Source organism: Labrus mixtus, chromosome 24 (assembly GCF_963584025.1).
Source record: "Labrus mixtus chromosome 24, fLabMix1.1, whole genome shotgun sequence".
Lineage (NCBI taxonomy): Eukaryota > Metazoa > Chordata > Actinopteri > Labriformes > Labridae > Labrus > Labrus mixtus.
In genome coordinates, this window is record NC_083635.1 from 3,102,038 (window position 1) to 3,117,130 (window position 15,093).

Sequence of the window (15,093 nt, forward strand, 5' to 3'; positions counted from 1 at the left end):
TAATCATACTTTTGTTTTTGTAAAGACCTTCACTGTCAAATATCGCAGCACAAGGAGACTTCAGGGAATGTCAAAATCCAAATCTGATGATTAAACGAGTTATTATACGTGTAGTAACTGTTTGTATTTTTCATGTGATATAAAGAGCAGTTAAATGTGTCAATAGATCAAGTAAAATGTACATAACTTAATACATTATGCATTAAAAAGCCGATATCAGTCCCTTTAGATTGATAACATGTATTATTAGATCTTAAATACCATTTGTATTATAGTTAAAATGTATGGAATGTAATTTTTTGTTTTATAGGTTTTCTAAAAAAATATTTTTGGAGAAATATTCCAAAATGCATTTTGGTTGATTTTTAATTCCAGTTTGTTTAGAAAAAAAATACATTTTGTAAACTGTAACAGGTCATTGTTAGCGTCCTGTCTTGGTGAATCAGGGTTTGCAGCTTTGAGGATGTAGCCTCAGTCATTAGAATAACTCTGTTAATACAAGCGAAACCTAAAGCTTTATTAGGACATAAAATAGACACAGTCATGTCTCTCTCAGCCTCTGTGATGCATCTTCATGTCGTCACCCACTCCTCTTTGTCTGCGTTTTCTCCGAGGTCACAGATATGTTGTCATCAGCAGTGAGTGACGCAGGTGAAGGTAGTTAACCATAAAGTGACGTCCTTTCCTATTTTATACTTCTCTGTCAGGCGGATTATAGGTGCGCCCTGACATTTCTTGATTTAAAGTTGAAAGAAAGATTTAATTCAAGCATTTAAAAAAAAAGAAGAAGTTTAGATGCATTATGTTGTATCAAACAGCTTAAAATCACAGAGCTGACATCATTAACATGCAGGCATAAATCAGCAGTCATCTTAAGCAGCTCAAAGAACACACTTATATTTATTTTATCACCTTGAGGCTGCACACAGTCCTTTCTTATTTTACGAGCCTGGTTGATGATGTGTTTCAGTCCACTGGAGAAAGTGGCACACTGCCTCATGTTTGAGGTGTTAAAGCTGTGGTTAAACTCAATGGATGTTTTTATTGATATGTGTCTGATTGTTAAAGACAAAGCTTATAAAGCACATTAATGAAAACTTCATCTGACACGAGTTTGTTTTTTGGTCTGTGTTAAATGTTGGAAAACAAAAGGATTAAATCTGGTTCCACCCTTAACCAAACCATTGTTTGTCTCAAAGGAAAGCGAGTCACCTCTTCAATATTTTACACGTTTTGATTCATATTTAATACTCAAAAGAACTTTAAACAATGAGGAATTAGGACAAAGGTGCTAAGATGAACATCTAGCGAGGTCTCAATGCATTTGTTTGGTATTTGAGTTGAGGTATAAATAGGTGTTATAATGATGTACTGTATGCGAGCATGTACATGTCTGGGGAAAACAGATTAAAAAGAACAAAAGGCCGGCTTAGAAACATAAAAGGAAGGTTAATACTATCGAGAAAAGAACAGAAGTGCTCTCAGAAGTCTTTCATGTTAAACAAAGTCCTTACACACTCCACTTCTCAGAATGTGGACATTAAAGGGGCCAGTATCCTCTGTCAGACGTGCTTGTAGGATGGAGAATAAGCTTTGGAAACCCCTCCCCCCAACAGCTTCCAACATCAGATTAGTGGAAATGTGTCCTTAAAGACCCGTTTCCACCAAACTCAGTGCAGTACCCCAGGAACAAGCACCTACACGTTCCTTAATTTATGGTCTGTTTTCACATTTCCACAGCGGACAGTTATCTCAAAAGTAGACAGGATTATAACTGGATTGTAGTAGTACACTTTGAAACCAACAATCTAAGTTTAAACTCAATTCTTGTTGCTGTGAAGGGTTGATAAAGCAATCTGAGATTCTCTTTTGTTCCCTTTTTGCTCAAATATTTGTGCCACTTTTCTTGTTAACAACCAAGTGCAAAAGGTAGAATGTCTTCCAGGAGAGACTGACTGACAGAAGGGCCCTTTTTTGATTCAAGCAACATGCGTCTACCTTGTCAGACAAATGAGTAGAAAAAAAACAAACAAAAAACAGGCACACATTAGTAAGCATCCCGCTATGATTCAGGGATGACTTGCATTACGCTCATGTGGAGATGCCAGGTTGGGTTGTGTGTGTGCTTGTCTTCCTTTGAGTGGGGAAGATCTCCAGTTCTGGTACTGGAGATTTACCGGCCTACTAATCCCATTACTCAACTATCAGATGCCAAATCCCCTCTAATGGCATTACACGTGCCAGAATTACGTATGATGATGCTCGCTAATGAGAGCTCAGCAGATATACCTTACTGGAACCAGTGGCCCTTGCTCCAGAGCATCCCCGTGGCTCTGCGGCTTAATGGACTCAGTATTGAGTGTCGAGGGAAGTCAAATTTATCGACAAAGTGCTTTTAACAAAAAGCAGGTTGCTGCAAAGTGCAGCGCAGAGCAACAAAGGATGTAAATACGTCTAAAACTGCACACACACGCTTCAAAACGTTAATGTTGAGGTTAGAGATGATGATGATGATGATGATGATGTGTGAGTGCGATGAAGAGGGAAGCAGGGAAACACCGGCGTGAGTGGAGATGCAGTCATGAATGATAGATGGAAGGATGGAGTTTCCCAAACCTCAAATCAGGCGGTCGCTTCTCAAGATGTCTTTTAGTCATCATTTAGTGGTGGTCCAAGAGGCTGAGATAAAAGTCTTGAGAAATATATATAAGCCTGTAATTAGTGGATCTGTGGTTCAGCTGGAATGAGTCAAAACTGTCCAGAGGGACAATCAATAGTGGAACATAAAGCATTTTATTTGTATCATATTGTACCGTCTTGTCTAGTCACGTCTCATCTCGTCCCTTATCGTATCATATCTTATTGCAACGCAACGCATCATATCAACTCTTACAGCATTGTATTTTTCTTTATCACATCGTATTGTATCCTATCAAACATATCATGTAGCATTGTATTGTATCTTATCGTATTGTACTTTGGTTAAAACTGCAATATTATAATATAAATAAACATAATTAAAGGAAGTCCTAATTAATCTCATTTAAAGTCAGTGTGTAGAGCTAAATGTACAATTTTTAGGAGCTCAGTTTGTGCCTGTAGTCCATTTTACTCTGCTTGATACATCTACTATACTACTCTATTCCAAAGGGATTGGAAAAGTTCAAACATTAGCTTGGAAACAACTGTACTAAAATATATGAGAAATATTAATCTTAGTCCTCCCAGCACATTTTAAATTGGCCGTAAAGATTTGATCCCATTCAGCCAGTGGAGCCGGAATGAGGTTCAACGCTGAAGTTGGGATAAGATCTGGCTCACAGTCGGCGTTCCAGTTCATACTGAAGGTGTTTCTATGCAGGTCAATCAAGTTTGTCCACATTGAACTTGTACAATATGTTGCGGAAATTATTCCAAGATGCACCTTATTTGGCAGGAAGAAGCAGAAAACTGAGAGCAAAAAAGTACAATATGAAACAGATTTAACCAGTGATTTAAAGAGGCTGTTTTACAAAACTGTAGAGAAAAAGACACAGGCGTGCACATGAGCAGAAATAGCATCAAAAAGAGAAGGGAAATACATTTTCTACTGCATGCATCCACCAGGCAACAGTCCAATATTGAACCTTATGTGCCAAATGTTCTTCTCGAGAGTCTTTAGCATCTCAGCAAGAGAGCAATTTGTATCTTTTCAGCAATGCACGAGAGGCACATGTGATTAAAAACTATCAGCAGGTATTTCAGAGGCCAGGTTATGACTCTCCGGCTAAAATCAAAGCCTCTCCTTCTGCTCTTAAAGCGCCCGGGCAAATGATTTATACGCCTGCTTTGGGCTTGTCGCGATGCCACTCAGAGCGATTTATCTTGTCTTGGCTCCGGCTTGCTGTAGCCAGAGCCAGCCAACCCTCCCTCCCTCCTTTCTGTTGTTTCAGCATGAATGATCTTTTCCATTGACAGCTTTGTTCATCCCTGCAGGCAGATCTGCACCTGTAACCAAAGCCCGGTGGATACCGGCCTAATTACCGTTCTCATCTGGCACCCAGCTGCCTTCCTTATCCTCGCACGAACCCTGCAAAGAAGAGGAGGTATTAGTGAGTTAAAAATGAGCCTTCATCGCTTGTAGCTGCGGTTTATATCTCCACTGAAGCGCAGACTAAGCCAAGCAGAAGGAGTTTTAAAGGTCAGCTGGATGCAGCCAAAGAAAGAAAGAGCAAATCCACTGTTACATTATCAATCGTTGCCGTCGGTTCACGCTTATGTCATGCAGGCAGGTATCACTGTCTTCCTAATCCCCAGCGTGCCAGCAGAGATCTGCAGCAGCTACTGTTTTTACACCCTGACATGCAAGAGCTGTCAGCAGCAGAGCCACGAAACATGGGACTTTGGAGGTCAACTGGAGGGAGATTTAAGCGACTTGAGCACGAAAGCCTCGAGATGTGGCTTGAAATAGTACAATATGTACATGAAATCTAAGCTTAGTCCTATCAGCATCCACATAAAATGATCATAGGTATTGGAAAACCTTGTCAAAATACAGCTCATTGTGCTTTCCAGTCCTTTTCTCAAGACAATGTGGGTGTTGACCAACATATTTAATCACACAATGCTCTATAAGCTTTGTTCAGCACGCAATCTCTGTAATCAAAAATCTGCAACAAATGAAGAGAAGCCGAGAAGGGACATGATTTTGGGTGCCAGTAGTGTTCTTTTTAAATTTGCATCCAGATATCTATTGGTGTTTTATGCATTATGTAAGCAGGAACCATCGACAGACCACTTTGCAATGCAGTCACTTCACAGCTGCAGCCCTGCATATTCACTCCCAGATGATGCTAATGCTAGCTCCTTTTAATGCTCTTTTAATGCTGCTGTTTTTTAATTGGCACATTTTCACACATGCAGTCAAAGACACATTTCTGCTTTGCCTGCAAAAGTAGTATCTCTATTCTAATGCTTGGTGTGAAAGCTAGAAAAGCTTCCATGTGATTATTGTCTCTTAAAGAGCTTTTAATGTGTGCTTGTGAAGTGTGTTCTCTTTATCTGTGGCTTATATGTTGTTGTCTTTATGACCTGTGTGTAATGCTGCAGTGTTTGTTAGTTTGTTCTTACTGTTCTGTCTTGATCTTACTTTCTTTTTTAACAAATGTTCAGTTTCTTTGAGTTCCTGGAAAGCGCTTTATGAATAAATGTATTATTGTTATGATTGCCTTACAGCATTTATTTCAAACTTTTGGTAATAATTATACAAGGTTTACGATGCCTGATTCAAACCCAGTATCTGACAGTCTTTCAGAAACTTACATGACAATAGTTCATTCAGATGGCGCCTACCTTTCAGTGCTTAAAGATGACTATGCTTATGTATGTATGACCTAAATTACACACTTTAAAAGGCTGTTGTTGATTTGTGTTTCCAGCTGCTTTAACAGAAATAGAAAATCACTGCACGGCGGATGTATAAGAGAGCATTTAAACTGGTTGCATACCAGTATGTAGCTGTATATGGGGCATGTAGGCGTAAAAAAGAGCATGCAACTTTCTCTGCTTCAGTAAAGGTCACATAAACAATACATCCTGTGTGTTGGAGTGAATATTTCTCTCCTGGATGGATGTATTGAAGCAGAGCAGATGATGACGCATGCTGCAGAGATGCACATTGTACCGTATATACTCCACGGAGGACAAACTTATTGTGCTGCTTTAAAGCTCCGGGATCAGATGCTTTTCATTAATTCTGTACAGAGCTCAAAGCACTCGTATCAAGGCCTGCCGCCGCTGCATTTAAATGCAAATCTTGACCTTTGCAGGCTGTCAGATGTATCCTATACATCTCTGAGTTTCTTCCCTCTCGTTCTTCTGCACTAAAGAGTTGTTTTTCGGTCAGATTTCTTTCTGGATTATGTTTCAGTGCAGTCATTTCAAGCCGCAAAGCTGCAGCACGAATCCTCTGAGCTATGATCACTCGTTCTGAAAATGAAGTTTGATGTTTCTGGGTTGACTTTAGGAGCACTTGAGCACCAATCTACCTCTCCTGACTTGTTCTTTTCTCTCTCAGGAGGGATACCAGGGTGTGACGCCGCGCTGACAGCTCTAAATTTAATACGAACACGACCAAAATACGCGTCGGCATGACCAGGCTAGTTTGAAAATAACACCGCGTTAAAGCTGAGGCGACCGCATGCTCTGAGCATGACGTGACTGTTATGTAATCTCACAATGAGAGGAAGATATTTAGGGAATGTAACTCAATACCCCAAATCTTAAATAGACAGGTTGTTGCCAACCTTCATGAAGGCAACTGTAAAGGCAACATGTATACATTTCAAATTAAGAGACCCAAGTTCCTTGGAGGGTGGAATCATTAATAAAAGCAGATTAAAAACTAAATCACTCCACCTAAACCCACTTTTTGATTCAGAAAACGTCCTCCAGTCGCTGAATCTATATTTGTACCTCTTAATTAACATAACATCCAGACTGTCATTAAATAATCACAGCATTTAAAAGATTTAATTAAAAGGTTTCAGACTTTTCCGAGAGGCAACAGCATATTTAATAAAGTGATGTTTAATTCTGATTCAATTGTGAAAAGAAAGGTTATCTCTGCTTCCAGGATTATGTAATTAACCTGTTAACTGCATTCCAGTATGGATCAAACTTCAGTATTTATAGCTCTGTGAGGAAAAGATAAAGCTTGTTTAATAATGTTTTATTTTAAATCCTAAGAATCTTATTGTAAACTTCCTTCACAGCAGATATTTTGGCCTTTTGCAGACAGTCAGAATTGTTATTGGCTGTTTTTAATGGTTACTGCTACTGCATTCAGCTCAGTAAAACCAGAGCAGACAAAAGACAAAAGAGAGCTAAATTGAAGGAAAACAAATTTTAAATAGAGAAAATAAGGAGACAGAAAAAAGACAAAGTGGAAAAGAAAAATGCAAAAAGTCTCGATGCTGACGCCTCAAAATGTTTTAAGATAACACATTAATTATAAAAAACATACTGAAGTGCAAACTAAGGTGCAGACGACTTCACAGAGTGCCCAGCCTGACCCTGGCCGTGAAAGCACAGGTGAACATTAATGATGGTTCTGTTCCAGCTGCTTTAATCATGATATTAGCACACCTGTGTTTTATAAATAAAAGTGTTTGCTGGGGGAAAAAAGTATGCAGCTTTTAGTTTTCTTGAATAAAAAATGACCAGTGTTTAAAACATACAACTGCTGTTGGAAAATGCATGAAAATTGTCAAAAATGAAAAATGAAAATTTTGAGCTTTTCTAAAGAGAAACAAATGAGTTCTGCACAATAACGAACAGACCTGAAGCAATATTTTGTGCAATCATTATTTTTAATCTTTTTTTTAATTCGGCATTCTCCATCTATGGCCTCCTGAGATAAAACATCTCTGTAATCCTGCACCAGATGGCTCCGCTCTGCCACCCCCACTCCCACAATGCACTGGGGCCCCATGTGGGCGTTTAACACAGGCAACAACATGGCCTCTGCATACACATATGGCTCACCTGTTCTACTATATACAGTCATATTTACATAGCCATCCCCAGTGTGTGTTTGTGTTTTTAAAATCAGAAGAAAAGCATTGACTCAACAATATATTTGTGTCGAGTCATATTTTATTTAAATTATCCAAAAATACGAGATGTTTTACATGGACATTTAGATTCAGAGTATCTCGGTGCATCTTGAAATGTTCTCATCCTATGCTTTAAAATCAAGCATGCATTCATGATGTGGTTTTTAAGCATTTATCCCTCATTTCCATCCGTTCTGTAAGCAGCAAAGTGGGTTTAATAAGTACAAAAAGAATAGTATGACCCCTCGAAAGTCCCACATGTCTTATAAGGAAATAAAGGAGAATAAAGACAAGATTTTTTAAAAGATGGAACTAACTCTGCAGACACACATATGGTGTTTGCATAATGGTAAAATAAAATACAAAAAAGTGGGGAAAGTTAAGCAGAACTCTCCGACTTAAAGCCACAAAACACAAAAACAAGGCAGTGAGTAATTGTGGGGCTTTGCGATATGGTTTTAAGTAGAAACCATTTCAATGTAGACTGTCCAAGATAGTCGAGTAATTAAATACCAGTTGCGGTCTTTGTAGCACTCATTTTGTTGCTTTTATGGATAAAGGGATAGGAACACACCAAGGCTGGAAGAACAACTTACCACTTATAAAATCTTACATCAACTTCCCCCAAAGTTACAAAAAAATAACCTGAAATAGTCTGTTGACCTGATTGTCCTAACAAGAGGTGAAATGTGCAGGGTAATCATTTGTGTCATGGTCTTTGCACACATTTCTTGCTGAAAATTCTGGACATTACATCCCCTCTCTTTCCTGCATGTATGCAAACACACAATATTAAGTTTGTGTGTGTGTGTTACTTTCATGGTCATCATTTTATGCCCCCTGAGATCTTTGTTCATTAAAGTTGTTAACAGGGCGATATTGCCAAAGATTCTCTGGCTTTAGCTTCTATAATATGAGATATTTCTTCATCCCTGTGGTGAAGTGAGCATGTTGGTCAAACTAAAGACATTTGAAGGCTTCTTGGAGTTTCTTGGAAATACAGTCTTAAGGATTAGTTACTTACACTTGTTAATACCCCCGGGATTAGTCAACAATGAAAACAATCCCTTGTTTTAGCTGTAGTTTCCTGTGAATTTGGTATGAATGGCCACTTTTTTGCATCTTTTGAGCGATTAAAATCCTCAATGAGCAAACATGTAAAGATTAAAACAAAAAGTGCTGCGGCGGTTTTGGAGTTAAAGTCCACAGCCTCTCACTCGGCTGCTCTCTCATAGAGATTTTCTTGTGCTGGACGGAGCAGCTTCACCTTGTTTTGGAACCAAACTCCTCACTTGGAATTTTTCTGATAGAGCTGAGGAGGAGGAGGGTGGGGGTTCTCGGTCTAGAGACGGTGACATCAGCTGTGCTTTTTTGGCGCCACTTATCTCTGCAGGATCTCCCTGCTGCCCTGGCATTTCCTGAAGCGGGCCACACACTATCAGACAATTAAAAAAAACACTCAGGGAACCTTAAGGGGAGATTTTCCTTATTGGGAAATCATAGAGAAACTGCAGAGTTGTATCATATTGTCTCACAAAACTTGGATTTATGCAGAATAAATAATAAAGAATCAGAACAGTAATGATCATAAATGCTTTATGCATGCAACTTTACTGCCGAGAATTGTCTGATCATTTTGATTTGCATGTCAAAAGATGCAAAGATTTTATAGTTAGGGTGCATGCTCTGACTCATTTATTGCCACATTTCTTTCTGCATGTTGTTAGGGTTTGATGAAAAACTTCTTATCTCAAACATCCACTTCTTTGTAATGTTGTGACCTCTTTGTGTTTTTATGTTCAGCCAGTTTTTCAGGTTCAAAAACGTTTGAATTAACACGAAATGTATCAACAAACGCAAAAAACAAGTCCCTTTAGGTGATGAAAAAACAATCACATTTGAGCCATATGCATCCTAGAATAAGTGAAAGTAAAACTGGAATAAATCCATAAAAATGTGACACTGCGATGAGGTGATGTGTTTGCTTTTCTCAAAGGAATGGACAATATCTGCAAGATTAAATACCAGATCTTTACATTTTGAGATTTTGTTTATAAATGGACATTAGAGCCTTGAAATCCACCTGCAAAAAGTTATTGTATCATCCTTGAATCAACTGAATATAAACGAGAAAGAGAAACAGGGTGCTATTATTAAATGGGCGGTATAAAGGTGATGAACGGCACAACAAACATGGATATAGATTCTCACCCTGTGTCGTGTTTCCTTTGTGTCCAATCTTGTCTAGGTGATCTATTTTTTATTTTCTAAATCTATTTTTTAGTATCTATTTTTTTTTGTACATTCTTAATTTTTTATTTTATTTTTTATTTAAATTGTACTGTGTTCACTTTTTGTCTGCAATCTTTGCTCTTTGCTGCTGTAACAATGTAAATTTCCCCATTGTGGGATAAATAAAGGATTATCTTATCTTATCTTGTCTTTAAAATATTTCAAAAATAAAATGAATGCATTTTCATGTGCAGATTTTATGTCTTTGAATACGAGAAGGAGTTCATTAAGCACTAAAATCAGACAATACAACACTTCAATCTGTGTTTTCTGTGCTCAAGTGATTTATACGTGCAATATCGTATCGGCCATGTTTATGGAGGAGGTGTGATGGTGAAGTTAGGCACCTGAAACTGCTTTGTTATGGTGAAAGAGAATCATGGAAACGATCTTCATTTAACAGGAATGTTGTTGTTGCACAAACAGACGACCTCGACATCTTCTGCAAGATCTGCGTGTTCCTTAAGACGGCATGCAGGAACAACATGTGTGTTTGTTTGCTTTGGAGGTCCACATGAGTTGGATTCAGCCATTTTCAAGATAATACTCTGTGGCTTTGTTTAACTCTCGATTCTGATAAGTCAATTTGAGCTTCATTTATTTATTTGTTCCAGAAGTTGTTGCTATAAACACAGAGTCTCCGGAGGACTGAATCCAGTCACATCAATCCATTCAGTTTAGTACATTTACCTTCAGCCCAATTACTTTGAAAAAAAAAGAAAGTAGAAGAAGAATGCAGCACTGCAAAAGCAAAAGATTTAAAAGTCAAGCAAAGCAGCACAACAGATACATCTTTAAAAAAAATCACAAGTAGACACAAACAAAACACAGTTTGAGATATGTACGTCTTTAATCGCTGATTCATGAAATGAAAATGTCAACAGACTTTGACAGTTAACAGGCAGAAAAACTCAATCTTGCTGCACGTCCCAGTCAATAAAAACGTTCAGTTTAATGTGTATTATATCAGCTGAAAAGGCTCGAACATTTTAACAACCATAAAGGTTTTAGATGAAGAACTTTAAAGTTTTCAAATCAATAAAATGAATTCCCAAGCAATATATCTATTTTGTGTTAAATAATTGATTTTTTTAGTAAACCTGTCTAAGTGGCAATCTGATTGGGTTGTATTTGTTTTTGTTTTCCACCTTTGTGTGTGAATCTCATTTGATTGGTTTCACCTGTCTCATCAGAGTCACCTGTCCCTCATCAGCCCTCCTTTCTTGTGTAGTTCTTCTGACTTTGGTGTGTTGACAAGTTTTAAGTTGAAATATTGAGAAACATGGCTGTTTTATAAAAATGTAATCTAATTGAAAACTGAAACGGAACAAGTTTTTTGACCAACAGCATTTACTTTGGTTTGTGATGTGTTTGTTGTCATAGTGAGCCGAGTTTTTCTCTGACTTTTGTCACTTTTGTGTTCTTCAGATTTTAGGTAGCTACATGAAAAATGTCCCCCGATGGAAACACATTACTGTAGGGTTAGTCCGGGAGTTTGTCTTAGTGCTTTGTTGAGATCATCAATGGAACATTTTTCTCCACATTGGTTTAAATTCCAAGCTTGATATTGATGCAACTTCACCCCATCGTTTCAATCGAAGAGTCTGATAAAGACAAGTTTCCTTAAACCCCAGCTGAACTTGTGTTTTTTAGAGTGCATTGGCTCTAAATTCCTGCAGAAACAAGCTATGCCGAGTTGGCAGGGGGGACATGTTCTTCTGCGACAAATTGGCTCTATTGAAGTTGCTTGCACGTTTACAAGCTGTATCTCAGGAGGAGAACGTAACACGGACACATAAACTACCTCTCTCATTTACACTTGTTTATTTCCTTTGGCTTGTTTACTGCTGCACATGCTGACACTTTAAATACTTATTCTTTATCCACCGCTTTCTGGAGCTTTGAGATGGTTTAAGGAAGATTTTTGAGTGTGCAGAATAATGACTCCTAAACACCCTGACTCACATCTCTTCATTAGTGGAAATCACAAACGTGAACATGCACGTAAACTGATAACACAGAACTTCAAATAAATACAGAGATGAACTTCACTGCACAGTGAGACAATTCAAACCCCTCACATGCTCCCGCAGTGCTGCCAGGACAGCTTGCCATTAGCCCAGGGTTGTCCGACTACAGACGATGTTTCAAATCTCTCGCACCATCTGCTCCTCGGCTATCGAAAGGAGGAAGAGTGTGCCTTCCTCTTCCTCCTACTACTCCTTGTCCTCAGCCATCCGGTGAGGAGGTGTGAAATAGCTCTAGGACAAAATACCTCTGAAATTTTGGAGAAAGTAGGGATTTTGCTAAAGTTGGTGCTTATTTTGCGTGTGTTCTAAGAGGAATTATCATCAATTCTTAACCATTTTTTTATCAAATGTAAAGCTATTCCTGAGCTTTTGTTGCAATGTTGCAGTATTAGTATATCCTATTGTTGTGGCATCGCCAAGACAACCCTCCTAAAGTAGAACATTTTGAACGCTGACAACAGGACACTTAAAACAAAAGACCGTTAACAAAAAATATATTTGCAGATTGTAGTGCGATAGAATGAGTAACAATAGCTGTTAAATGCTGGAAATTTATGGATTTTATTTGTCAGAGAGGAATCTTAAAAAAAAGCTTTCAACCTGGACTCTATTGACAAATGATTGTTAAAAACAATGCATATGATAAAAGAGGCTGCATTGACAATAAATGTTCTCTGAATTAGAATAAGTGGACTTTATATTTATTTGTTGTTCAGATGCAGCTACATGAAGGCCTGTGCATCCATCCTCTTCCTCCTTCAAGGTTGCAGATTGAAAAATGAGATGTGGACGCCTTGTGCAGAATATAAAGCAGAGGACATGATGCATCACGCCAAGAGCTGACAGAAATACTACATGAATCATATGTGGTGATATTACACAATGTACTTCAGCTCCTTTTTTTTCTCCTTCTTTCTCTCAGCGCGTCGCATTCTCAAACGGCCTTGCTGACGCAAGAGCGCTTTGGTGTCGCTTTATCAATTCCTACTCAGGAATAATTATGTCCTAGCATTATCCAATGATGAGGAACAATTATGGGAATCATTGTCAGTGTATTTCTTTAGTTTGCTTCAATCAAAAGCTTCATGTTTCTGTGTAAAAGAACTGATAATAACTATAAAGACAGCATAAAAAGTTCTATAAGATGCTTTTGAAGAAACTTCAAGGACAATCTTTTTTGTTAGATCATCAGTGTCTGCTGTGAAGTCTCATTTATTTCCTTTACCTTCCAGAAACTTTGAATCTAACAAGACCTGGACGAGTTTAAACATTCAAAGCATCCATCTATGCTGCCATTAATGCCTCTTTCCACTGCCAAAAACTTCTACCTCTTGCCTGGGGATAACAGGTCTTTCTTGTAAGTCCACAAGTACCAATCCAGACTGCCAACACGCACAGACACCAGTCAATCTTTTGTGAAAAAGGCTGTAAACATGTTCAATCTTCTGCAAAGTTGGTTGTATTACACTGGAGTCTATTGACTTACTCATGGATTCAGTCTCAAGTGGCCATTCCTGGAACTGCAGTTATTTGCATTACGACTCTGGCTCAATTTTTCAACCCCTGAGGTTCAAACAGTTCAAACTGTTGTTGCAGTCTGAAACAAGTCGCAGAATCAAAGCAGCAACTTCTATCCAAGTTTACAAGTGATTTTTCTGCATTTTCAGGTTAATTTTCTGTGTTACTTCTTAAATTTGTCCAAATGGAAGAACATAGAGCATGAGGTGCTGAAACTGCAAATGCATCATGGAGGTATGAGATGCTTTCAAAGCACGCTCAGTAATTAATTCACATTCACATAGTTTCTCCAAAGCTTAAAAAATGTAGATATGTTTGATTACACTCTTAAATTTAGTTTAGTTTTGGAGGAGAGAATCTATCATTTAAGTCCATGTTTACAGAGTTTCCCCATCAAGATTAATTAACAGAACAAATTCCTGATCTATTGAGATTCGGTTAAAATTATTTATTTTTCTTATGCCTTATAGGGCGACTAAGAAACTTTTCCATTCTCTCATCCTGTATGCTGACGACATCCTCTTTTTAGCGTCTAAATTCTACACCCAGACGTCTTTTTTTTCTCATGCAGAGTGGTTTGTCTCTCCATCAGCCTCTTTTCAATCCATTTTCTTTCTTCCATTTTCATTTTCTTTGGATGCAAATGTCTCCTTCTCTCCCTCTCTAAGTATTTACCTGTGTCTTTAAGCCATCTATCAGCCGCACGTATCCATCTCCGTGAATAATTTATTAATGCAAACCTCTCTCTCTCTCTCTTTGCTCTTTCAATCTTATTTCCCTTTCCTTTTGTTCCAAATAAATGCAGACCTTTCTGCCCTTTTCTTGCTCTTTTTTTCTCCCCAGTTAATTACCGCTCTTTCTCCATGGACGTCTCTCTCTCTCTTTCACGTCTCTGCAGCAGCTTTTGTCCGTCTTGTTTTTTCTCTTTTGTTGATGGATGCAGGCCTCCGTCTCATTTCTTTAGCTGATCAAACCTGTCTCATTTTTCTCTCTTCCAGACTCATTTTCTATCCGTCTTCTCTGACGTGCATGTCTATCCCTCATCATCATTTTTTTTCTCTAAACACAAAACAGCACAATGTTTACTCTCCTCTCGTGTACCCTTTACCTCCGTTTGCTTCCTGATGTTCTTCCCCTTTTATTTTTTTTCCATTTACCATGTTGCTTTCCATATTTATACCCAGTTATATGTGTAATCTTATTTTTTAATGAATTCTGTTCATAAAGCCTCCAGCTTGGTTGAGCTCTTCTTACTGAAATTAGTTTGGTTTACAGACCATGGAGCGTGTGGTTAAGCTGCATCTGAACCAGTATGAATGAGAAGTTTTTAATGGTCTTCTGCAGCTTGCTATTCCTCTGGCCATTTGTGTAAATCTAATGTAAAAGAAAAAAGGTACAATTGCCATCACGTATCAGCAGGCTTGGTGTATCCAGGAGAAACAGTCCGTGTTAACAGCAAAGAGCAGGTGGAGCATCATAATAATGACATACAGTACATGCTGCAGTTTGACATTATTCCAACAATCATTTATTTATCTATGAACGGATATCTGAATAAAAGTGAAGCTAACAGTCAATCATAAGATCAAACACCAAAGCCAATGAACATTTAGATCCCCTGACTTACTTTCAATGTATGTTTTTTCTCTCACAATATT